Raw genomic sequence first — 27727 nt, forward strand, 5'->3', positions numbered from 1 at the left:
GAGTGCTGTAACTGATGCCTTTGTAATGAAGGTGGAGGGGTTTTAGAATAGATTTAAGGATGTAAGACATGCAGAAACAAAAGGTGCCAGCCATCTGTACATTAGCGCTGGAATGGACAACTTCACTAAAATTGTGAAAGCTGCAACAAAGGTGCAAACTGGTCATAGACTTAATCTCTCAAAGTGTGGCAGAGGGAGGAAAAGAGACTTTCCTAGTATACCTGGTTTCAGAGGAACAGCCGTGTTAGTCTGTATTCGCAAAAAGAAAAGGAGTACTTGTGGCACCTTAGAGACTAACCAATTTATTTGAGCATGAGCTTTCGTGAGCTACAGCTCACTTCATCAGATGTATACCGTGGAAACTGCAGCAGACTTTATATACACACAGAGAATATGAAACAATACCTCCTCCCACCCCACTGTCCTGCTGGTAATAGCTTATCTAAAGTGATCAACAGGTGGGCCATTTCCAGCACAAATCCAGGTTTTCTCACCCTCCACCCCCCCACACAAATTCACTCTCCTGCTGGTGCTAGCCCATCCAAAGTGACAACTCTTTACATAATCAAGTTGGGCTATTTCCTGCATAGATCCAGGTTTTCTCACATCCGCCCCACCCCCATACACACACAAACTCACTCTCCTGCTGGTAATAGCTCATCTAAACTGACCACTCTCCAAGTTTAAATCCAAGTTAAACCAGAACATCGGGGGGGGGGGTAGGAAAAAACAAGAGGAAACAGGCTACCTTGCATAATGACTTAGCCACTCCCAGTCTCTATTTAAGCCTAGTATACCTGTACACTTCCCATTCACCACAGGCTGGGTAATGCTGACTTGTCATCCAAATTACAGTGATCACTCTTATAAACCTGTCAGTTCCCTTAGATACATAAAATAACGATACCTCAGTATTTGCAGTATCCCTTATAGCAGGAACAGAATAATTAGAAAAGCATATCTGTTTACCAAATCCAGGACAACATTGGGAAGGTTTAAAGGGAAACCACGGTATTCTTGAAGCGTTTTAACTATCACTTTCCTCAAAAGCCGCTTGCTGTGGGATGTGGGGCCAGATTCACCAGTCTGTTCTGTTTGCTTTGTACCCCTCCAGGTGAAGCCGGGTTTGTGACTGCTTTGCGTTGCTGGGGCAGTGCAAAGCAGACAGAGGTCTCAGTGGATCTGGCTCGGGATTTCTGTAACATCCCAGAACTGTCAGTTTGTCTCTAAGTTTGGAACAGCGAATACTATACTTTGGGCACGGAGTGGAGAAAAAAAGAGCCCAGCTTTAAACCTTCTAAAACAATTCTGAAACGCTTTACATGCTTTTTTTTTATGTTTTGGTTTGTGGTTTTGATGGGGCAGGAGAGAGCTGCCTTAGAGGGGGCACCAGAAGTTCTGTCTTGTTCCCAAGTAGGAGTTGATCTAGCTGGCTGGCTGGGGAGTCTGAATGAGGGGGAAAAAATTGGGTGACGGGAGGATTTTGTGAAACACTAAATATTTAAAATATTTTTCTGAGGGTTTCTTTTTCCTTTATTTTTTTTTCCAGCCTTGAGACTTCTGGGCATTTTTGAAGCTCTTTTCTGAGCTGACTGTGGAGTGTTCTTGATTAAAAGCAGAGGGAAATACAAAAAAGTACAGAAGTCCCTACACAGGCAAAATGGTTGAGGGTTGAGTTAAAAGGCAATATGGCAGGGGAATAGTCCTAATTAAGGAGAGAGACATGGCTTTGTTCCTGAAGAATTTAGTTTTAATTTGTACAAGCAATGAGTGCTTGAAAATTCCATGGTCTGCATGCATGGTGATGTCTTGCTAAGCAAGCAGAGGTCCTGATCCAACACCCATTGACATTGGTGGGAATCTAAATGTGCATGTAAGGAATAATGTGCTGCATACAAGTAAAATGCTATCTTTTCTGTTGTGCCTCAGAGTTGCTCCCATCTGGATCAGATAAATGTCCAGATTTTGGGGGAAAGCCAGGATCTTATAAAAGATCCTCTCCCCCCTCCCTCCTGTTGCTCTGTTCTCAGCCAAAATGCTCCCTTGAGGTTGAGGAATATACACAGGCCTGGGAGCCAGTTCCTGAGTTCCAGTCTTACCTCTTTCATGAACAAACATTCTGGAGGGCTTGACTGTGCACCTGTTACTCAAGTTGAGTAGTAGTCACCCTTGGGAGTAGTCCCATTCAGTTCAATGGTACTAACTGCACAATTGCTGCTGTTGGGCTAGATGCTGCAGTTTTCACACAGCCCTGCATTGGGGATGGTATAGAACTGCACCCCCTCACAGGTGGGAAGCACTAGAATAGATCATGTGTGAGGAGGCACCCTACAAATTCCCCAATGCACTAGTCCTATCCTACAGGACAGTAGAGAGGACAGGGCCATGGTCACTTCCTCCCTATCTTTGAGTAATTTGCTCAATGAAGGGATGAGCAGTCCCTGCTTACGGTGATGGCTATTGTGATTAAGCATTTGTGCAGCCATGCAAAGGGAGAGGCAAGTTTTCTTGCATGCTTTCACACTAACCTTTGTGCAGATTTGGCCCTTACCAAGGTAAAGATCTTCTTCAGACAAAAACTATACAGTTAATTTAGTTACATGGCAGTATTCAATTTCTCCTTTAGATAAAGACTGTATTGCAGTGTGTACACCAACAGGGATAGAGTTAAGGTTACATGTGCAACCTTAACTTTAGTATGTCCTACCTTTTAAGTGACTAACCTTGCAACCTTAAAGTTTCATGAGCTTTTTCCATTTAATCTATACTAATATGCCTTGACAGCCATTCTGAGAGAAATTTGACTGTTCAATGATATCTCAGACGAATGTTCCTTTCTCCTCCTCCACTGAACAAATCCTTTAAAAAAAAAGATTAAAAACTGTTGTAAAACCAATAAGTATCAAGGAATTTGAAACACAAAGTAATGCTTACTACCCATCAAATTGCAACTAAAACAGACTGCCACCTTGTTATCTAGAAGGATAGATAACAAATGTGGTGCTGACTCAGAGTCAGAAAGCAAAGGAAAATGAAAGCAGTGGTTCTTACACAGGCCATTAGCCAGTTGTGAAGGGTAATGATTGGTATGCCTGTGGACAGCTATATTTTAATTAATAATTAATTAGCAGATTAATTAGCTAGGGTCAAATTTTGCCCTCAGATATATATGCATAACTCCTATTGACTTCAGTGGGAATTTCAGACTTATCTGAAACAGGATAGTTCTTGCTTAATGTTTCACATTCATAATGCTTAATTCTATCCTCAGCTTATGTGCTGAAGATACCAATTGTGATGAGAAAAGGAGGACTTGTGGCACCTTAGAGACTAACCAATTTATTTGAGCATGAGCTTTCGTGAGCTACGCTCATGCTCAAATAAATTGGTTAGTCTCTAAGGTGCCACAAGTCCTCCTTTTCTTTTTGCGAATACAGACTAACACAATTGTGATGGTATATTACGTGAAGTGAGGAAACTGTCCACGAGGAATTGAACTAAGATTATCCAGTCATTTCACACAATACAATATAAACAGCCTTCTGTGACTTTGGTCACTACTGACCTCCACCAGCTAGTTTAGCCTGATAATCCAAGAAATTCCTGGCCCAATTTCAAGCCCTGTGTTAAAGCCAAAGGATTTTCTTGTGTTGCAGATTGCCTCTTGGAAGTGGCAATAGTGCCACCTACAGGAGAGTAGCCCCAAGTGACATGTTTTGGAAAGGTTTCAGAGTAGCAGCCGTGTTAGTCTGTATCCGCAAAAAGAAAAGGAGTACTTGTGGCACCTTGGAGACTAACCAATTTATTTGAGCATAAGCTTTCGTGAGCTACAGCTCACTTCATCGGATGCATGTTTTGGAAAGGAATCCCTTATTTAAATAAAAAGTAGACAAACTATATGTAAATATTTCTGTCGTATTTATAGATAGAGCTTTTTCTGCTGAACACTAGCATGGCCACACCACCCCAGTGCACTGGGCAGCTCTGTGATAATGGCATCACCTCCTCTTCTGCCAGTTCCAGCTTAGATGTAAGTTTGAAAAACAGTGGAGATACCTTGTTAACAAGCTCCTGATTCTTTGGGTAAATGAGGAGCCTATGTAAGTAGGTACAGAGTTTCCCAACCTTTCTCAAATAAAATTGTTGCAAGAAATTGCTCTTTATATAATGTGTAGGGATGTTGTTATTGGAACTTTCATTTCACTGAGGATCTGATATTTCTTTTATTCCAATTAGGAACGAAACATGAACATTTTGAAATTGACTGAAAGAAAGTTCCAAAAAAAGTTCCATTTCATTTCAATTATGACTTTTAAAAATTGAACATTCTGTCATAATATACACTATAATACAAAATAAAACCTTTTTAAACAAAGGGTCATTTTGAAAAGAAAAAACTAAGTGTTTTGGAACTTTTCCCCTAAAATAAAATTTCAGCAAAATCAACATGATTTCATGAAGCATTTCAATTTCAACAGAACTGCATTCTCAGATGGGAAGTGGGTCCATCAAAGATTTTCTAGCCAGCTCTAATTATTATTATTATTATTATTTATACTAATTTATTATTTATACTAATATTTATTGTCATAAATATTAATGGAGCTTTTCAGAGAAATCTTTATACCTAAGGAGGGATATGTGTGCATTTGCAGTACCCTAGGTGTTCCTTGTTGTGCTCACAGGGAAATACAGGGATACTGCAAATACTAATGTAACCATATCAAAGGCAAAATTGGTATATTAATAAGGGTGGCCATTGTTAGAGAATATGTAAAATACTTCATTTACAGATCTTTGAATCAGATAAGTAGTCATAGACAGGAAACTTTCGCTGTGTCCAGAGAAATATAACAAAGCCAAGGAAAGTGCCCCTATCCTCTCCGTTCAAACACTGTTCTCTGTATATGTCTGAAGAGTAGTGGTTTTGTCCTTTGAATGAACCCTATTGCACCAATGTAATGTGTTCTCCCAGGGGGAGCATACAAACCTTGGAACACTACATTCCCCGCAAACAATGTAGAGAAAACCCATGGGAGGGGGCTAAAGGGGAGCAAGTCCCAGGGAGGTTGTAGCTGAGATTTCTTCCTTATTGTTCAGATGGAGTTTGCTGTCGTGCAGAACAGGCCATAGGGCCAGACTCCATGGATTCCTCCGGAGCTGCACAAATCTCAGGGGCTTCAGCAGGAGACCAGGGCTTTCTGCATAGAGGCTCCATGCCACAGCAGCAGTCACGGCCAACCTTCTTGGCAGCATGGCTCCAACAGTGCCACATTGCCAGGAACTCCCCTGGCTGCAGTTGCCTCCAGGATCCTCACTTGTTCATTGGCAAATGCTGGCAGCTGAACAGCTCCAGAACCAGGAAACTAGCATTTTGCAACTTAGCTGCATTGTTTCTGCTGGGTATGAGACTCCAGAAGGTGTCATGGAGCGTGAGATGACATCACGAGCTGTACTATGAAACAAAACGTTACAGAAGATGAGGTCAGGCCATGAGCAACGTGTGGTGGGGAAGAGGCATGCGGGGTCAAGTGACTCCCCCTCTCCTCCCCAGAGATTTCTGCTTGGCCTGCAGGGTGGAGAGGGAGAGGGGCTCTGTCTTTCTCCTGCTGGGCCCGCCCCCCAGCATGCTCAGCCCCTGTCCCTGGCAGCTGGGCCCAGGTGGGAAGTGGCAGGGGCAGGACAGACACTTCTCACACCGGCCGCTCCAAGAGAGCCTAGCCAGGGAAGTGGCGGCAGGTCGCCCTCCGACCCAGCTCAACTGCCAGGGACAGGGGCTGAGCGAGCCAGGGTCCCCTCTCCCACTCTCCCCTTCCCGGCACATTTCCAGATTGCTCTGCCCCTGTCCCCAGCAGCCAGGCCTGGGTGTGGGGACAGCCCCCCACCTCCTCCCCAGCCAGGCTGTCTCAGACAGCTTGCACTGCACTGAGCAGCGACCCGAAGCATCCAGCTTCAGCCATGTGAGAAGCAGCCTCATCACGCTCTCCACCCAGGCCTGGCTGCCAGGGAGAGCGGCTGAACATGCCAGAGGTGCAGCGGGGGAAGGACAGAGCCCTCCCCCACATAGATAAAGTGGGGCGGCAGAGCACCGTAGCTCCGGACTAGGCACAGGGTCGGGGGAAGGTTGTTGGGCAGAGGAGACGTGGGGCAGTCACATGTCCTCCCCTTTAGATTATGCCATACACACACACCACAGAATGGAGAGGCACAAGACATCTATGGGTCAGGCATAGAAATCTAAACACAGTATGTCCATCGCTTTTACTGCAGTAAAGTCTCCAGAGCTTCCCAGGGTTAGTATTCCAGAAGAAGAGGGATTTCTTGTGGATCAAATGTGAAAAATGCTTCTTTCCATCCTGCCCTTTATATCTGCCTCCTGTTTTCCATTCACAACCATTCTGCATCTCCACATTGGAGTCTCTCCTTCACACCCTCTTCCTTTCCATCCCTGCTGATCTCTCACCCATTGCTGTTCATATTATTTCCATCCAATTTAGACGTTAGTGCCGTGGGCCATAACTAACCTATGCATTTTGTAAAGTGCTGCACATCGGTGGCACTGTGTAAGTAACAAATAGTGAGTATTGCACATTGCTAGGTAACCGCTGTGACGAATAGGAACTCTGGGGTTGAGGGGCAGGGGGAGGCTTGGGAAGCGTACACAATATTTCCTACTTTCCGAGCCAGATTTGTAAAGGTGGCTGTCCAAGCTCAGGTTTCAGAGTAGCAGCCGTGTTAGTCTGTATCCGCAAAAAGAAAAGGAGTACTTGTGGCACCTTAGAGACTTTTTGTCCAAGCTCAGTGTGCACAAATGTGGACAGCGTAGAGCTTGTGCTCTTAGGAAAAACAAGTCAGGGAGAGAACGAAATTCCTAACCCAACTCTCTCACACCTGTATTCCCTGGTTCTCCTCTCTTTTTCCTCTCCCCAGCCCTGAACATCTGGCCGCCCATTGCTTGATGAAGATAATTAGTCTTCAATTAACACCAGATACATTTTTTTACCTGTTCCACTTGCAAATCCCTAGGCCTCCAAACTTGTCTAATTAGCATGTTCAGAGGCATCTCCTTCTGGCACAGAGCAAGAAAGCAGCCTTTCATTAAGCAATTAACTCTTCATCTGCCACTTTTCTAGGTATGTCTCAGTCTGAATGAGACCAAACAGACCCGAGTACTTGTCATTAAGTGCAGTTCTGTTCAGGGCCTCGGCATACTTACCATTTGAGATAGGGAAATCAGTTTGATGCTGCCTACTTCATGCTCTCTTTAAATGCCATTGCTGCTGGGCCCTCCTCACACCTGTAGCTAGTGATAAGTCCTTCCTTCTTCCTATTGCCTCCTGGTGGGTGACTCTGGTGAGAGGAGGGGCTTTTCTACCTCTGCTGCCACAGAGGACATAGTAGGTCCTGCTGGAATAGTTCTTCTGTGGAGACTGAGAGGGCAGAACAGAGGAATAGTTTTCTGCCTCCATTTCTTTCTTCATTTCCATTTCTGGTACATGTTTTTCTTTCCCCTTTGCCCTGCTGCTCAGTGTAGCAGGACCTCTCTTGCTGACAGACATATTTTAGAGCTAAACTAGAGAGAAGGAGCGGGGCCCATTAGGCTGAAGATGACTCCTGTTTCTCTGCTATTGGAAGGAGGAAAACACCATTTAGTTCTCTTGGCAATTAGGGGGAGTTCTCTGTACTGTGGCAGTGAGGTTCCCCAGCATCATAACTTCAGTGACGGGGAAGAGGACATGCTCGCCACATTCTTGGATGATGGTGGACAGAAGTCACCACCCCATTTCCGCTTCCATGTCCCCTCTGACAGATTCCATGGGCTACATGTCCCCAGTGAAGAGATATAGATAGACCCAGGACAGGCAGTTGTGCAGCTCACAGGGTGAGACTATGTACCTGTGTTCACCTCTCTGTGAGCCCCTTTCACCAGAGTTTGTCAGATTTGGTTTATGGGGGATGAACCTTTTTCAGGTCAGCTGATCTCCTGAAGAAAACCACGTGCCATGAAGGCAGTATCCAGGGCCACAGCCAAAATTTACAGGGCCTGGTGAGTCCACCCTGCCCCTCCAGTGACTGCATTGTCATCATCTTCTGCAACTTTATACCCTCCCACCAGAGGGCTCACCTCCATCTCCTCTCTACCTTGCCCCAGTGTTCTTATATCCCTGCATTACCCACCCAGCAACCCCCACTTTGCTCCAGCCAGCCCACCCACATGTAGACTTACTTTTCTTTCTTCATATACATTGATAATTACATTAAAAAATAACTATATTCAAAGAACACTACAGTTGCAAAGTCAAGCACTCATAAGTTAGGAAATGCAAGAATAGTTCATCCCCTCTGTGTGTATGAATTATGATATAACCTTTAATTACGTGGTAACATGCCATTTTTGCACAGCACTCTTGCTTTATTCGGTGAATGGCAGTGGTCCAGTCCTTCCCTTTGTGATAAAAAAAATACAAGTAAAAATCCAAAACCAAAAGATCCTTCTACCCTGTCTTGGGCTGTTCCTTTTACCTCTCCTTTAGTCTCAGTCTTCAGCCCCACTCTGGGCTCAAAAGTATTTAGATCAGATTTCTGTGCTCCTGCCTTGGGGCTGTTATGGGAACCCACTTGCATTTGGTGCTCTGGGGTCTGGCCCAGGGATGATATATTGAGCAGGTGGGTCTGGTCCTTCAAGATGTGCTGCTGTTTCCCTGGGCCACTTGCTACCTCATGTGCTGCTTCCCTGTAGCAGGTGCTTAAATACAGCTTCTCCTCTGATTCTTAGTCCTGTGACTTCTCCCTAGGTCCTCCCAGCTCTTTTCTCTGGTGGAACATTGACCTTCAGGACTTCTTCTCCACGCCTTGTCCCCTTTCTGGGGCCCAGGATTAATTCTGTCCCTGTGGTCGTCTTCAGTCTGCCTCACCCAGGCCCTTCCCAAAGAAAGGGAACTCCCTACCTCCTCTCTCCTGGGTTTCTCTGCTCTCTCTTTTTCAATAGCTCTTGGAGCACTGGGGAAGACAGGAAGAATGCCAATGTTGTGACAATTTTTTAAAAACGGAAAAGAGATGACCTGGGTAATTATAGGCCTGTCAGCCTGACATCAATCCCCGGCAAAATAATGGAGCAGCTGATATGAGACTTGATTAATAAAGTGTTAAAGGAGGATGATATAATTAATGCCAATCAACATGGGTTTATGGAAAATAGATCCTGGCAAACTAACTTGATATCTTTTTTTGATGAGATTACAAGTTTGGTTGCTAAAGGTAAGAGTGTTGATATAATATACTTACGTAAACTTCTGTAAAGTGTTTGACTTGGTACCACATGGCATTTTGATTAAAAAACTAGAACAATATAAAATTAACACAGCACTTATTAAATGGATTAAAAACTGGCTAACTGATAGGTCTCAAAATGTAACTAAATGGGAATTGTCGTCAAGTGGGTATGTTTCCAGTAGCATCTGACAGAGTTTAGTTCTTGGCCCTATGCAATTTAACATTTATTTCAGGTCGCTAATAAAAAATTTCAAATGACTACGGATAAAGTTTGCAGAGGACACAAAAATTGGGGCAGTGGTAAATAAGGAAGAGGACAGGTCACTCATACAGAGTGATCTGGATTGCCTGGTAAACTGGGCTCAAACAAACAGTATGCATTTTAATGTGCCTAAATGTAAATGTATACCTCTAGGAACAAAGAATGTAGGCCATATTTGTAGAATGAGGACTCTATCCTGGGAAAGCAGTGAATCTGAAAAAGATTTGGGGGTTGTGGTGGATAAACAGCTGAACGTGAGCTCCCAGCAGATATTTTGGCCAAAAGAGCTAATGTGATCCTGGGATGCATAAACGGGAATCTCAAGTAGGACTAGAGAGGTTATTTCATCTCCGTATTTGGCACTGGAGCAACTGCTGCTGGAATATTGTGTCCAGTTCTGGTGCCCACTATTCAAGAAGGATGTTGATAAATTGGAGAAGGTTCAGAGACGAGCCACAAGAATAATTAAAGAGCTAGAAAACCTGCCTTTAGTGATGGAAACAAAATGTAACTATTCATGAAATGGTGTTGGATTGGAAGGAGGTCTCAAGTGGGGTTCCACAGGGTTTTGTTCTGGGTCCAGTGTTATTTAACATCTGTATTAATGACCTGGCTGTAGAGCACACTGATCAAGTTTACAGATGACACAAAGGTGGTGGGGGGGTTGCCAATACTTTTGAAGACAGAGCTAATATTCAGAGGGATCTTGATAAATTGGAGAACTGAGCTATAGACAACAAAAAGAAATTCAACAAAGACAAATGCAGGGTGCAATATTTAGGGAAGAAAAAACAAATGCACAAACAGAATGGGGGTTAACCGGCTTGGCAGTAGCACTGCTGAAAAGGATCTGGGAGTTGTGGTGGATCACAACCTCAACATGAGTCACCAATGCGATGTTGTTGCAAAAAAAGCAAATTCAATTTTAGGTGGCATTAACAGAGGCATAGCATGCAAGTCATGGGAGGTGATAGTACCACTCTGGTACTGTTTCCAGTTTTGGTCACCAATGTATAGAAAAGATGTAGAGAAACTGGAAAATATTCAGAGGCAAGTGACAAAGACGATCAAAGGGACGGAATGAAAGCCATATGAGCAAAGGCTGAAGGAACAGGTATGTTTAGTCTGGAAAAGAGGAGATTAAGGGGGCGGGGGGTCATGATAGCTGTCTTCAGATACTTGAAAGGCTGCTGCAAAAAAAGATGGAGAAAAGTTGTTCTTTTTTGTCAGAGAGGACAGGACAAGAGGCAGTGGGTTCAAACTGCAGCATAGCAGATTTAGATTAAATCTCAAGAAAAACTTCCTAAGAACTAAGAACAGCAGGGCAAAGGAACAGACTGTCTCGAGAGGTTGTGGAAGCTCCTTCACTGTAGGTTTTAAAAAAAAAAAGCTGGAAAACCATCTGTCTTGGATGGTTTAGATACAACAAATACTGTATCTTGGTAGGTGGTTAGACTAGAGGGATGACACTTGCAGTCCCTTCTCACCCTATGTTTCTATAGACACAAAGAGCTCAATATATTTAGATTAACAAAGAGAAGGTTAAGGGGTATTTGATTAGTCTTTAAATATCTACATGAGGAGCAAATATTTATTAATGAGCTCTTCAGTCTAGCAAAGAAAGGTGTAATGTGATCCAACAGCTGGAAGTTGAAGCTAGACGCATTCAGGAAGCTAGATAAATTCAGAATGGAAATAAGGCATAGATTTTTGACAGTGAAGGTAATTAACCACTGGAACAATTTACCAAGGGTCATGGTGGATTCTCCATCGCTGACATTTTTAAATCAAGATTGGATATGCTCTAGGAGTTATTCTGGGGAGTGTTATGCAGGAGGTCAGACTACATGATAACAATGGTCCCTTCTGGGTTTGGAATCTCTGACTTTAGCCCCAGAGAGTGACTGCAGACTCCTTCCCTACATCCCTCTTCTGCTCTCAACTCCCTCTGTTTATAGTCCTCTCCCAGCCCCTCTCTAGCTGGGCTTCATCCTCAGTTAAACATGGCTCTCCCTCCAGGTGCAGCCTGGTATGTTAATTGATCTCCTTATTAACCCTTTTGGAGCCTATGTGGGGGACACATCACATGACAGGGTCCCACAGCCAACAGCCTCCTTCACGGCACAACTCTGATTCAACCTGTGCACTGAGTGAAGTAGGAGTCCCATGGGAAAAAATGTATATGATCACATTATTAAAGACCATCATAATGCATAAACACAAGGACAACAAATTAAAATTTGCACAGGCAACTTTAATTCTGACACTACACAACCTTTGAGTCCTTGATTTTGCAACTTTACATTCTGTTAAGTTGTTTTTGTATGTACTTTCCTACGTTTATTTTAAAAAACAATTTAAAATAGAAAATCAATCTTTTGGAACCATACTGACCTCCAGCTTGGATCACCATCAGGGCTTAGCCTTTAGATCCAAAGCACAGAGCTCTACCACTTGAACTAACAGTAACAGGTAGCCAGTAGTAGGCTGTTATCCTCTATATGGACCAGTCACTAGATGGAGGATGAGACACACCTTGCAAATGGGATTCACATCTATTTACTGATAGCACAGAAATGAAAAGCCCTGGGTTCAATTCCAAGTTCTTTAGGGAAGTCTGTACTTGTGGTATAGGCTCTTCTGCCCCAAGCCTGTGTCTGTCCCCCAGCTGTTCCTATCCAACCCACCTCCTCTGGCTACTGCAACCCCTTCTTCCCCTCCCCCACTCCATTTCTCACTCCTTTGCATTCCAGTATAGCATCTTCCTCCTCCCCAACACTGTCTGGGCCCCAAAAGTAGGAGCACTGAGAGCACAAGGGAAACCGTCTCTCTGCAGCCAGTTCCGATGCCCAGCATCACAGTAGCCCCTGGCAACTGGGTGAACAATTGCAGAGAAAGTTCAGATCAGCCCCTACAGCCCAGGATGGGGCATGCTCAGTCAACGTGGTGGCCACCTGGGCGCAGTTAGTGGTTGTGAGGGGCTGGAATCATAGAATCATAGAATATCAGGGTTGGAAGGGACCTCAGGAGGTCATCTAGTCCAACCCCCTGCTCAAAAGCAGGACCCATCACCAATTAAATCATCCCAGCCAGGGCTTTGTCAAGCCTGACCTTAAAAACTTCTAAGGAAGGAGATTCCACCACCTCCCTAGGCAACACATTCCTGTGTTTCACCACCCTCCTAGTGAAAAAGTTTTTCCTAATATCCAACCTAAACCTCCCCCACTGCAACTTGAGACCATTACTCCTTGTCCTGTCCTCTTCCACCACTGAGAATAGTCTAGAACCATCCTCTCTGGAACTACCTCTCAGGTAGTTGAAAGCAGCTATCAAATCCCCCCTCATTCTTCTCTTCTGCAGACTAAAAAGCAAATCTAAATCCAACAAAGTAACAGCTCCTGGATGTCTCATAATAGGATGTAATCATAGAATCTCACAGTTGGAAGGGACCTCAGGAGGTCATCTTAGTCCAACCTGCTGCTCAAAGCAGGACCAATCCCCATTTTTGGCCCCAGATCCCTAAATGGGCCCCTCAAGGATTGAACTCACAACCCTAGGTTTAGCAGGCCAATGCTCAAACCCCTGAGCTATCCCTCCCCCATGTATGCTCAGGGCCAATGGAATCTTCAGCGAATTTAGCTGCCAAACGCTAACCTCTCTACTGATCATGCGCAACCTGCCATTTTTCTGAGGCTTTTAGCCTGGACAAATTTGAATGAATTTTCATGACAGTGACAACAGGCACATCCTTAACACAATTCCTGAAAAATCATTTAGAGCCTGCTCCAGCTCCCAATTAAAGTCAATGGAAAGACTCCCATTGACTTCAGAGGGCTTTGGGTCAGCCCTTTGCTGCGTTAGTGCCACGTCTTTTATGTCAGAAATATCACGGTAACTTCTGTTGTGCATATAAACACATGCCATGTTACAGTCTCTAATTGAAATGAGGCTTTAAAAAGTCCTTCACAGATAATGTGCACATCCAGCCTTGAGTCTCGTGGTAGAGCAATTGTGTAAATATGATGTGCATTAAATATACATATAACATCAGTCTCTATTCACCAGATAAATGGCAATGATTACACAATAGTTGTTCTCGTCTATTGAATTAATAATCTATGGATTTTAAATTGCCTTAATGCCAACTGTAACATTAGACCTCATCAGCTAACCACCTTTACCATAAAGTGCTACATTCCAGACTGTGCAAACATCAGCACTTTACTAATGGCATTGACCTAGTACCCATCTCCCACACTTAGCAGTAAAATGCATTAACTGGAGCTGGGCAAAACCTGCAAAAACACTTTCTACCCATGTTCCTTCAGATCTTTAAAAGAACTGGCTCTGGCTGGGTCTGCCCCACTCTTGTGTTTGTTTCCCACACCTACTGTAGCAAACGAGTTTTCGGGCAGGAATATATGGGGAAATGAAATAATTTTATATTAACCCATTATTCACACCCGAAACCTAAGTCTAAGAATTATATTCACCCGATCAGGGAACACAAACATACCATATGAATTACATGTCCAATAAAAAGAGATTGAATTTCTGATATTGAATGTTCACAGTGGGACTGCATGCTAGCATTTTTGGCTAAATGAACTGTTGTTGAAATGTTTTGAGGAGACACATCTGTTTTGATGAAGTTTTTATTGGGGGTGTTGGGAAAGGAAGACTCAGGCTTTATAGTATTGCTGGGTGGTTAGGGCACTGCTCAGAGAAGTAGGAACCCCAGGTTCAAGTTCCTGATTCAGATGTATCTGGAATGGAAAACCTCTGTCTTGAGTAAGGCAGAGCAGAGTCTTGAACCTGGGTCTCTCACATTCCAGGGCAGTGCCCTGAGCACCCAGATACATACACCCCTGAATCATAAAGTTCAGGTTTTGATCTGAAAATGGGCATTTCTGCACAATTGCATTTTCCTGAAAACATTCAATAGGTTTTGATTTGGTTCCAGTGCAGAACACAACCAAATTTTGAAACCTTGACAGTTACCAAGAAACAGAATTGTCATTCTCCAGTCGGCTCTGTGGCTCACATACAAACTACCAAAAATGATTTCGTGAAAAATTCTGAAAAACAAATGATATCAAGAAAATCATGATTAGCCCTGTGAAAGGGGCAAATAATGTATTTGTTATGAATTCTCCACCAGCAACAACTATCGAGTTATTTGACAACTACTTATGTTATACAATAGGTATTATCTCCAGGGGATAGTTATGATGGCATTGCTGTGGCAGGACTCGGCACAAGAATAACAGAACTATTACACTCTTGTGTATTCAGCCGGGAAACCGCAGCGTAGCTCCGGTGCTATGGGAATTTCTCCATGGTCTGGCCTGCCCTCACATATACACTTATCCTTTCCACGTGCTACTCAGGGCAGCTGCCTGACGAGTCATACATGTGCATATACACGTATCCCCCGGCTCCACCTGCCCATGTACTGCTTTCGTGGGCTTTTTTTAAAACGATGCTTTTGCACAAGTGAGAATTGACGTATCCACCTGCCTACAAATGTACCTGTAGCGTTTAGCTTCCTCGCCTCTCACGGTAATGCAGGCTGCCTGTCCCGCCAGTACCGTGGAGGGTGAGCAGGTGGAGGCTGTGATTTTATCAGCAGCGCTTTACAGGTGGGACGCACTGCAGGTGCCCCTGAGGCCACGTAGAGCCAGGTTGCCTCACTGCCACACCTGTCCCCTGTTCGTATCACATCACAACTGACTTCTCAAGGGCATGCCCAGTGGCGCTGTGATTGTGGCATTCAGTGCCAGTGCCGTGGTGCTGCCTGGTTATAGTTACTTCTCATGAGGAGTTGGGGCAGGGAATTCTTTAGTTCCAATTTGTCACCATATTCATGTGTTTGTATGTTGTATCCCCATCCCTTATGTTTTATCTGTAGATTTTGATTGTAGGTCCCTCCTAGGCAGGGATTATCTCTCTTTCTGTGTCTATACATCACCCAGTGCAATGGGGCCCTGATCCCCACCCCCCATAATAGAAATATTTAAAAATAACGAAAGTTGGTTTGTTTAGGGCTTTTTATTGTTACTTTTGTAACATAGCAAGAGGAACAACTTATTACCGATAACAAAGGGTAATGGGACCACAATATTAAGTGTCCATCGAGCCATTTACACTTTTCAACGGCAGAAACAGCAGGCTCAGCACACAATTGCCTTGATTTGTTTTTAACCGTCACAAACCAGGAACTTTAGCTTTATTTCAAACATCCGTTTTTACCCACGTGTTTCCCAGTGCAATAACATCACTATAAATAACGTTTGCATGTTTTGTTTAATTTAATTATGTGGAGAAAAGGGTAAACATGCATTCTGGACTGGAATTAGATGAGTTAAAAGAAAAGGAAAAAATATGACTAACTGAGGGCTTGTCTATATGACAGGTTATGTTGCTCACGCCGACCTAAGCGCCGGTGTGGACAGCACTATATAAGCAGGAGAGCTTCTGACTATGTCAGCGGGAGGACCTGAAGGCTGTGGTTACTTGTGTGGCTTGATTGAAATACAGGCAACAAGGGTGGGTGTTGGTGCATGCCGCACATATGAAATATGGAAGTGGCTACATTAAGTGCTGTTTACCTTTTCTGTCGACAGGGATGTTGTTGGTGTTCACATTAATTTACACGGAATGAATGTGATTAATATTTGGCGTCCCACAACATGTTCCTTCTGTAGTGCTGCGGGCCAGCCCCCAGCAACAATTCCTACTGGAATTCCTTCGGAATCACTCAGGTTATAAGATGCCATGGCTGTACACCTCTTTCCCTTTGTTGTGTTTTAAGCACGCAGTGTGTGGCCAGAGCTTTACAGAAATGAGCACTGTAACATTTCATAGGCAATATTCCATAGTGACGGCCTCACTGGAGAGGCATCACTGGAGATACGGTTAGTTTCTGGGGCATTCTAATTGCCTCACTCTGGTTTCACTGGTGGGGAAGTGAAATATTTTCAATGGAATCCTTGGAGGGATTGCCTAAGAAACTGAAGAGGGGGAGCAGCTGTGAATTATATAATATGAAACATGATAACTGAAGGGAAATGAAACAGAAGATATACAGGAAATAAAACAGAAAACCTGTAAACACTGGATGCTGATCTAACAAAATGTGATTGGCTAATGTTGATAGAGGGTATGTTTGCCATAGATATGAAGATCCATATTTTGACACTAACATTAATCGGACAGTGGTGCGATTTCTATAGTGCACTAGTAATGACATAGTCATAGGATGATGATGAGGAAAGGCTAGCAATCTTTATGGAACAAAGAGCAAAACTTTAAGGAGCCGTCGTGTTTGAAGCAACGATCAGGATGAGGTGATCCAAGAAGTTCTTGAAGTAAGGACCAAACCCTGCTCACCTGACTGACCTGAGGAGTCCCATTGGCCAGAGAGTAAGGCTGGTCGTGCGGTCAGAGTGCAGACCAGGAGACCCAGGTTCAGTTCCCTGTTCCACCACAGACTTTCTGTGTGACCTTCGGTGAGTCCCTTAGAACATGTCTACATAGCAGTTGGGAGTGTGCTTCCCAGTGCAAATAGAGAGATGTGCTAATTCTGCTCAAGCTAGTGTGCTAAAAATAGCAGCATGGCACAGTCAGCAGCTCGGGCTAGCCACCTGAGTACGTACCCGGTGGGTGGGGCAGGATTGTACTCAACTGGTGCCACTATGACCACACTGCTATTTTTAGTGCGCTAACTCAAGCAGAGCTAGCAGGTGCCTGTCTACCTATGCTGGGAAGCATACTCTCAGCTGCTGCGTAGACATACCCTTAGTCTCTCTGTGCCTGAGTTCCCCATCTGTGAAATGGGGTTAATAGTCTCCAAGTGATGTGAGGGTGAATTATTAAATATTGTGAGGTGCTCAGGTACTACAGTAATGGGGGGCCATATTAGTACCCTAGATGGAATAAATTCATCTCTGGTGTCTTGAATGGGGTGGCACAGGAATTAATTTGGCCTGACAGAACACGTTTCTGAGTCTTTTCCACACAGTAAACCCATGTCACAACAGAAAAAAAGGTTCAGGAACCCCCTTCCATCTAAAACAGTGGGTGGTTGTGGTCCCCAAGTTGAGAACCCATACAATAGAACCTGGCATGTGTGAAGAACTATAAAACATCGGATTTATTTTTATGGGAGGCGGGGGGAAATGTATGATCCAGTTCAGAACTGTCACCCAGTGGGTGTGAAGCGGCGAAGTTCATTATGGAAACAGGACAGGCAATGCTATGACAGGGGTGGAAATCACATAAGCATGTATAAACTGCCAAGGACTGTCAACCTATGAACTGAGCTATAGAATCATAGACTATTCAAAATCCAGTGTAGCGTTATGCGGAGAGATACTGGTGACTGTATGGATCACAATCCACCTTGAGACTGATGAGAGTTAACCTTCAGTTAAAATATCTGCAAGGATAAATTAATCACAAGCCCCCACCTAAGACAAAAGTGGTCTGTGGACCCACTCAGGAGTTTAGGAGTGAGTAGGCAGAGGGACTTTGCTAAGTATTATCTGGGTAAGGAGTGGGGGGAGAGGAGGCAGAACACAGAGAACCACACAGACAACCTGAAGGAGCAGCTAAAAGTCCAGTGTCTGACCATGGAAGGAACCTGGGGAGAGGTTTTTGGGTCAGGATGCGGGTTGAAAAAGGTGTTCTTGGTGCTGCGAGCAAAAGAAGCTATTTCCTGGCCGTGGATTCCTTCTGTGTTCAGAAGACTTTGGGCATTCTTTGTAATCAAAACTGCATCCGAGAAATACCTATCACCAATTTCTCCTAACTAGAACAACCTAGTAGACTGAAATTTTGGGCTAGCTGCAGGGATCAAAAGGAGTAACAGTACTCACTTCGATGAAGTGAGCTGTAGCTCAGGAAAGCTTATGCTCAAATAAATTTGTTAGTCTCTAAGGTGCCACAAGTCCTCCTTCACTTTATAAATGTTATATATATCTGTATGGCCTGGGGGCGGTGAGGGAGTTACTGGAATTTCCTGCAGGAACTAAAATCGCTGGAGGAGGTAGGCTATTAATATAAATTCCTAGGCGAGTAAACAAGTCAGGAGAGAAACCTCACCCCCTGGGAGGAAAATGCATATACCAGTTGAAACTGCTTAAAGGAGGCTACCCAAGCAAAGCAGGTAAGAAATGAATAAACCCAAATGACCAGCCTGCTACACAGGAGTGGTCACACTCACTGGGATCCAAGAACTGATGCAACACTGTGACAAAGAGGGATAGGCCCTGCAGAAAGGGTTTGAAGGACTTTGATATCTGCTAGGGTTCTAGGGGTAGACAGGTATTGTCTGGTAAGCATGCAAGCAAGCTGTTCATTGTTTTATATGTTTTTTTCTGTAAATAAATATTTTGCTCTATGAAAGCTGGCTGGTTGCTGGTTAACCCTCTCTTTTCCCCTGGGAGAGAACAGAATAGCAAGGGCTGGCGTGAACTCAGACTTGCTAAGGTGATCGCACTGAAAGGCAGAAGCAATTGCAACCTAAATCCCTGGTCTTGGCGGAGGGGAATGTGGGTCCCATGCTGAGAGAGGTGATGGGTAGAGGCCTCAGATCTGAGTAGTGGAAGGCCTCCAAGGAGGTCACGAAGGGGTGAAAGGCGCAGTCAACCCAGGAGCTGTGACAGCATGCACAAGGCCATCAAGATTTGTGCCTAGATTGGTGATCGGATTCCAAATATTTGGCCAGAAGTTTTGTCTTTGCAACAGGAATCTCTAAGTTCAGTCATACGGTACAACAGTACAGGCTGCTCAGAAAGAAAATAACTATAAACACATTACAGTTCTGAGTGTAATTAATAAACACAGAACTTTTGAATATATTCCAGTTGCCTAGGTTCTTCAGATCTTGGGGCATGGGGGAGAAGCTTTTCCCCCAAACAATTTTAATCACCAGTTGCAGAAGGAAAGAGTTTGGAGGATCATTTACCATCTTCCCTCGCTAACGCATATAGTTAAATAAATTAATAAATAAATAAATGCCCTCCTGGTATAACTCACTGTCTCTCCTAAATTACTGTTGCAGTCCCAGAGGACAGGAATGTTAATAACATAACTCTTCTCATGAGAATCCATCAATCCATGAACAGAGCTATTGTATGTTACGGATTTTTGCAGCACGATAGTTGCACAGATGTAGCTACACTGCTGCAAATTCTCAGTGTAGATGGGTTGCTCCAGTGTCAACCAGGGCTTGAAACTGGGGTAAGTCACACCAGTCCAAGCCATGCTTTAAACAACATTCAGGGGTTTGCATTGGTTTGGCTACACTGATGCAAACATCCCTAATATAGACAAGCTCTTCAGCAACATTATTCGCTTTTTTCAGTCAAGCTTAGTCAAGAGTAATTAACCATTGGAACAATTTACCAAGGGATGTGGTCAATTTTCCATTACAAATAATTTTTAAATCAAGGTTGAGTGCCTTTCTAAAAGACCTGTTCTAGGAATTGTTTTGGGTAAATTCTGTGGTCTGTGTTATATAGGTCAGACTAGATGATCACAATGGTCCCTTCTGGCTTTGGAGTCCGTCAATCTAGGAAAGTTTCAATATGACCTCTGATTTCCTGGGTGCAGTTTTGTATCTACATTCAGAATGGATTGTCATTGCAAATTTTAGCAGTTAAATGTCCAAAGGCTGGATTTGGAGGCATAGATCCAAGTGGTTGGGTCATCTAAGTACTATTATTTATGCCCTCAATTATTGTAGGTGCAAATCTGAAGGGGAATTGTCTTGCAGGAGCAAAAGTGTTGTTACATCAAAGAAAATCGCATCTATTTTTTAAGTCATACATTTAGTCATACACTTTCAGAAAGCAAGAGCAAATTAATAAAATGTCGAGGAGTCCGTGGCACCTTAAAGACTAACAAATTTATTTGGGCATAAGCTTTCATGCATCTGAAGAAGTGGGTTTTTTACCCATGAAAGCTTATGCCCAAATAAATTTGTTAGTCTTTAAGGTGCCAGCAGACTCCTCTTTGTTTTTGTGGATACAGACTAACATGGTTACCCCTCTGATACTTAATAAAATGTGTTTGCTTTTTTCATTTATTTGAAATACTGTCTTTTCTAGATTGACTGGAGTACATTGTAAGGCTATTATGAAAAGATTCTCTCCAAACTGTGACAGAAAAATTCTATGATTGTCACTCTCAAAAGCCAAAGACTCTGAAGAGATTCTCGGATTGAGTAAGATCATATATCAGACCTTTGCTTGCAACATGAAACAGACCATGGCAAATTAAAAATGTTGAAAATACCATTAAGAGTTGGTTACACTCCCCAGGCTCTTGCCTGGTTATTACAAGATACTTCAAAACCCCACATGACAACAATTTGAACATCAGCCTTAATTCTGCTGTTGTCCGATAAATTGCTCTTGCCTAATAGGTTGCATAAACACAAATAATCTGACAAAGACCACCTGCATATCCCCAAGCCTCACATCACACATAACTGGAGTTGCTATGAAAAGCCGGCTGAAAAGACATTAGGGTGAAGAGGAATAAGGATTCCATACAATCACTTTTCCACGATCTCAGGAAGTAGGCATTGCTGGATCTCAGTCTTTCCTGTTGTGTTTATTATCCTTATCAGTAATTGCAACCTTCTGCACACAAGAAACCTTCCAAATAAACTCCAAAATCTCTCACTCTTAACGTGTGGCTTGAATAACAGCTTCATTCTACCCAGACTCCAGCTACCTTAGACAACAAGCTTCCATCCCCTGCTAAAGGTGGTACTGCTGGGCCATCATGGAACACTAGTGCCACAATCTTCAAATGTGGATCCCTCAGGTTAGGCACTGAAATAAGTGGTCTGATTTTGACATGAGCCTGGGCACTCACAATTTTCCCTAAAGTTAATGAGAGCTGGGGATGATTAATAAACATGAAAATCAGTCCTTCACCCCCACCCCCACCTATATGTGCCTATATGTGGGTTAAGATGCCTAACATTAGGCACCCAGGTTTGGCTTATATTGTATTTATTCAAAGCATCTCAGTGTGCCAGGATGCACTGATGAATTCCCTGGCCAGAAGAGTTCTAGCCTAATAGCAGAACAATGCAACAAGTGGGAGCGATCAACAACAAGCGAGGAAATGAGAGGCTGGGCAGATGAGAGATACAGCAATAAGGTCACACTGTTAGTTAGTAGCCATGTATATGTCCCATTCAAAACATGTTCCACTTCCTTACTTATATGTTGCCTTTTACTACTGCAGCCCCCTGCTCTCTGATCTCCCTCTCTGCCATCTTACTCTATGCCCTCCAAAAGAATGCCTCCAAAAGCCTTTTCCTTTCCTGCCGTGTGTCATCCCCCTCCTTGAATGTGTGTGCTGGTTTCCCCTCTTCTAAACAGCAAGGTCAGGCTCCTCCTCTTCATCTTCAAGATTCTCTGCAATTCAGCCCCAACTTCACATCTCTGTCCTTATCCTCTCCGATATTCTTCCTGCTTTCATCAGTCTTCTTGAGCATCATTTCTAACCTCTCCCTTTGTCTCCTTCCCAGTTTTATTTCTTCCCTAACAAATGGAATAACTTCCTGCTTAACATATCTCAGGACCATACGCTCTCCTTCCAAACAACTCCTTAAAACCCACGTGTTCCCTGAGGCATTCCACCTTTGTGCTTCATTGTATTGTTCTTTACTGCACTTTAAACAGCTTGTGTCCTTGGATCATTATCCATTCAGCATAGGTGTAATATTTATTTGATATACTTCTTCTGTGCAAATCAGTGTGCACTTACAGTGCATAATGAAAGTTTAATAATAATACACAGTTTACATAAGGAAACCCCTTCTCAGTGATATAGATATTGCACCAGGATACTACCTTTATTTCCTTTCACATGAGGTGTATTTAGTAAGTCTGTTCCCAGCGGTATCATCTCTGCGGTGAGCTGTCTCTTGTCTTCCGTTCAGGCTATTTGCTCTCCCTCCCAGCAGCAGAGTGTTTACTAAAACTCACTTGAGCTCAGACTGGCACTTTGAGGAAGTTCATGAAAGGCACAATCTGTCTGCTGTGGGTATTAGCCAGCATCCACAAGGTGAAGTAGACATTGTGTACCGGCTTATGATTAGCAGCCCAAAGTTTATTATGTATATTTCTTGTGTTAGAAAAAGGTTTGCCACAGTTCTGCCAGCACAGAAAAGAGAAATTATCCTACATAGCAACATAGTCTGATTTTCCTCTTGCACTAATGTAAATCAAGAATAACCCCGCTGAAGTCAATGGAGTTACACCATTGTAAATCTGGTGTGAGTTAAATGAGAATCAGACCTCCAGGATATTGCGTTTTAGGGGCCATTGCATAAGTAGACCAGCTATGAACATACTCCTTATGTAACAGAAGCACAAAACAATAATGAGTGATAGACAGCACACATTATCCCTCATGTGTCTATTCTGAGGTTTCTTGCAGGTCCCGAAGCATCTGGCACTGGCCAAAGTCAGAGACTGGCCACTGGACTAGATGGACTATAGGTTTGATCTAATCTGACAATTCCCATGTTCCTATATTGATCAGATTGGTTTGTAGCCACTGTCAGGTTAAGCAGCAAGTCCAGTTTCTCCCCTTGATTGGTTGGACCAACCAGTGAGATGTGATGTGGGCACAGTCCATGGTCTTCATAGGGCAGGGGAATGTGTTCAGCAAAGTATACCCTGCATGTTTCTTCAGTAAAACTGTTAAAAGAGTCTGGAGTAGGGGGCTCCTAGTGGTTGTACCCACTGTTTGTCTTGTCAGCAACTAAAAATTAAGACCCAGGGTGGTGCATGAACTGAAAAGCAGCAAGCACCAGCAAAGACTTTCAGTCTACCGAAAACGTCACAGCTGAGATTATTGTCCCATTCCATCATTTTGACCTCATCAACCCTCCCTAAATACTTGTGCTTGCTTCCTCTTTCCTTTGAACATTAAGTTCAAACTCCTCATCTGCACTTTAAAGCTCTACACATCTCAGCTTCTGCCTACAATTCTGCAATGATTTCTTCCTACCCCCTTCTCACTACCTGTGCCCCTCTATTCTGTCTCTCTACTACTCCCATAGCATCAGATCCCAGTAGTTTTACTCGTGTTAATTGGTATCCTACTCCTCCGATCAGAGGTGCTGGAACAATTTGTCTAGTGGGGGTGCTGAGAGACATTGGACCAAACTGCAAACCCTGTATATGGTGGAAACCCCTTCAAACCAGGGGCTGCGGCAGCATCCCTAGTTCTAGCACATATGCCTCCCGTTGATGTAATGGGGCCCACTAGAGGGGTAAGGCACTACTCCGGCTGTGTAAGGGTATCCGAATCTGGTCCTTAATCATCTTCTTCCACTCCCCGCTTCATACTTTCACTCATGCATCCCACCCCCACCTCCCTCAATGCTTGGAACAGTCTTCTATCTGTTGCTCATCAGACGTCCTCCCTTTCCTTGTTCAGAGCCTTCCCCAAGGCTTGTGGTTCTACTCTGACAAGAGATTCTTTTAAGAACAGATCAGATAAACACCTGTCAAGATAGTTATTACATAGTCCTGCCTTGAGTGCAGGGGACTGGACCAGATGGCCTCTCGAGGTCCCTTCCAGTCCTATGCTTCTATGATTCTATAGGGATGCTCACACACCCAGTCCTGTGCCCTGAGCACTGGACCACACAGTTTTATTTTCAGATGAATTAAAAGGGAGCATTACTCTGACTAGTAGAACAGGTTTATCTCTGACCTTGTCCAGAGCTGCAGTGTGGGGACTTCTGGAGAGAGAGACTGCTTCTTTCTTCTGGTTCATGGTGGAAGAGGACTAAGAGACTGTAACCTGAACAATGCATGTGTATTATCAGTGGGCCAGAACCTTGGTCCTGAGCCTCCCTCCCCTCTCCTGAACTTTGTGAAAACTTGGAGTTATTTGAATCTTAGCTTGACAGATGGCTTTGTTTTTTGTCTTTCTGTTTGTCTTTTCTTTTATGTTTGTACAGCACCATAAGGCTCCTGTGCTAGCTGCAGCCCCTTGGCACTACTATAGTACAACTAGTGCAGGTTAATAACGCTGAGACGCAAACTGTTCGGCTCATATTACTAACACGCTGGGAAGGCCCCGCTTTTTCCTTGGAGCTGTTATTGCAGCAGTTCTTTTATTGCACATTTGTAAAGTTTTGTTTCCAATACAGACTTTTTGCATGTTTTATTCAATGCTCCATCTGCATGTGAAGCATTATAATAAAGAACAGTCCCTATCAAAACTCAGCTCCATCTCCAATATGTCATGAGAACTGAAGAGAGCTGTTTACTTAGGAGTACCATGAATGGGGGATAGAGCCTTCTGCTCTAGAAGAGAGGAAGGATGGTTTTGTGGAGAAGGCACTGGAATGGGACTCTGGGCAATTGGCTTCTCTTCCTGCCTTTGATGCAGATTTTCATAGATTCCAAGGCTAGAAGGGACAATTGTGATCATCTAGTCTGACCTCCTGTATAGCACAGGCCATAGGACTTCCCCAAAATAATTCCTTGAGCAGATCTGTTAGAAAAACATCCCAGCTTGATTTAAAATTTGTCGGTGATGGACTTTCTTGTGTGCCGCTGGACAAGGCACCTCATCTCTCTGTGCCTCCATTCCTCATCTGTGAAATGGGAATAAGGGTACGTCTACACAGAAAAGAAAAACTCTGAGCCAGCCGACTAGGGCTTGTGGCGCTCGGGCTGCGGGGCTGTTTCATTGCTGTGTAGACTTCTGGGCTCAGGCTGGAGCCCAAGGTCTGGGGCTCTCCCACCCCACCAAATCCTAGAGCCCAGGCTGCAGCTTGACCCCGGAAGTCTACACAGCAAAGAAACAGCCCCGCAGCCCAAGCCTCGTAAGCCCAAGTCAGCTGGCCTGGGGCGGCCATGGTTGTCTAGTTGCTGTGTAGAAATACCCTTACTGTGCATTATACAGATATTGTAAGAATAAATTTGTTCATGTTTGTTAGGCACCTCAATGTTATGGTGATGAAGGCCATAGGAAAGCCTTCAAGTGCATAAATAATAAAACATGTTTTTATATAGGAAGTGGCACCATCTAATGCAGACTTAAGAGAAGAGACACATATCATAGTTCTTGCACTTTTTGTGTTGTTGCTAAAAGAATAAAGCTAGAGCATGAGAATATTTTAAGTAGGAGACTTAAATGCTTCTTGCATGGAAATCCTGTAAATAAAATAACCTCACAGTTACAGGTCTTTTACATAAAGATCCTCCTCAAAACTGTAAAATATATGGTATGTTCTGTACTATTTTTAATCTTCTGAATCTCTGCTGCAGTATTTTTAAATCCAGTAAAGATGTTTGCAGAGCACCCATTATCTCTGTGGAGAGCACATTAGCTTTTGAACTTGCTCAGACTATAAATCATTCCGTTCGAAGGGGACCATGGGCCAGATGAGGTAAATTGGCCTAGCTCCAATCTGGCCTTGTGTGTTTCACGCACTGCTTTCACAATACCCCTGGTACCTATTTAAAATGTTTGGGGGACAAATCCTGTGATCCTTACTTATGCCAAACTCCCACTGATTTCATCCTAGAGAAATTATTGTGGTCTGATCTTGCACCGTTGAAGTCCAAGAGAATGTTGCCATTGACTTCAGTGGGAGAAGAGCAGATCCATAAGTTTATTTCATAGAATCATAGAATATTAGAGTTGGAAGGGACCTCAGAAGATCATCTAGTCCAACCCCCTGCCCAGAGCAGGACCAATCCCCAAATAAATCATCCCAGCCAGGGCTTTGTCAAGCCTGACCTTAAAAACTTCTAAGGAAGGGGATTCCATCACCTCCCTAGGTAAAGCATTCCAGTGTTTCACCACCCTTCTAGTGAAAAAATTTTTCCTAATATCCAACCTAAATCTCCCCCACTGCAACTTGAGACCATTACTCCTTGTCCTGTTATCTGCTATCACTGAGAATAGTCTAGATCCATCCTCTTTGGATCCACCTTTCAGGTAGTTAAAAGCAGCTATCAAATCCCCCCTCATTCTTCTCTTCCGTAGACTAAACAATCCCAGTTCCCTCAGCCTCTCCTCATAAGTCATGTGTTCCAGACCCCTAATCATTTTTGTTGCCCTTCGCTGGACTCTCTCCAATTTCTCCACATCCTTCTTGTAGCGTGGGGCCCAAAACTGGACACAGTATTCCAGATGAGGCCTCACAAATGTCGAATAGAGGGGAACGATCACGTCCCTCGATCTGCTGGCAATGCCCCTACTTATACACCCCAAAATGCCATTGGCCTTCTTGGCAACAAGGGCACACTGTTGACTCATATCCAGCTTCTCGTCCACTGTAACCCCTAGGTCCTTCTCTGCAGAACTGCTGCCTAGCCATTCGGTCCCTAGTCTGTAGTGGTGCATTGGATTCTTCCGTCCTAAGTGCAGGACTCTGCACTTGTCCTTGTTGAACCTTTTTCTTTTGGCCCAATCCTCCAATTTGTCTAGGTCCCTCTGTAATCTATCCCTACCCTCCAGCGTATCTACCACTCCTCCCAGTTTAGTGTCATCCGCAAACTTGCTGAGGGTGCAATCCACACCATCCTCCAGATCATTAATGAAGATATTGAACAAAACTGGCCCCAGGACCGACCCTTGGGGCACTCTGCTAGATACCGGCTGCCAACTAGACATGGAGCCATTGATCACTACCCGTTGAGCCCGACAATCTAGCCAACTTTCTACCCACCTTGTAGTGCATCCATCCAGCCCATACTTCTTTAACTTGCTGACAAGAATACTGCGGGAGACTGTGTCAAAAGCTTTGCTAAAGTCAAGAAACAATACATCCACTGCTTTCCCTTCATCCACAGAACCAGTAATCTCATCATAAAAGGCGATTAGATTAGTCAGGCATGACCTTCCCTTGGTGAATCCATGCTGGCTGTTCCTGATCACTTTCCTCTCATGCAAGTGCTTCAGGATTGATTCTTTGAGGACCTGCTCCATGATTTTTCCAGGGACTGAGGTGAGGCTGACTGGCCTGTAGTTCCCAGGATCCTCCTTCTTCCCTTTTTTAAAGATTGGCACTACATTAGCCTTTTTCCAGACTTCCGGACTTCCCCCGATCGCCATGAGTTTTCAAAGATAATGGCCAATGGCTCTGCAATCACATCCGCCAATTCTTTTAGCACTCTCGGATGCAATGCA

The 27727-nt window shown here is 43.9% G+C and overlaps 1 protein-coding gene across 4 annotated transcripts in view; it reads left to right on the top strand.

Annotated features, from left to right (window-relative positions):
• MTUS2 (microtubule associated scaffold protein 2) overlaps positions 1-27727 on the top strand; it is a 489829-nt gene that overhangs the window by 391085 nt on the left and 71017 nt on the right. The gene's annotated exons all lie outside the window — the stretch shown is intronic.

This window comes from Caretta caretta, chromosome 1 (assembly GCF_965140235.1).
Source record: "Caretta caretta isolate rCarCar2 chromosome 1, rCarCar1.hap1, whole genome shotgun sequence".
Taxonomy (NCBI): domain Eukaryota; kingdom Metazoa; phylum Chordata; order Testudines; family Cheloniidae; genus Caretta; species Caretta caretta.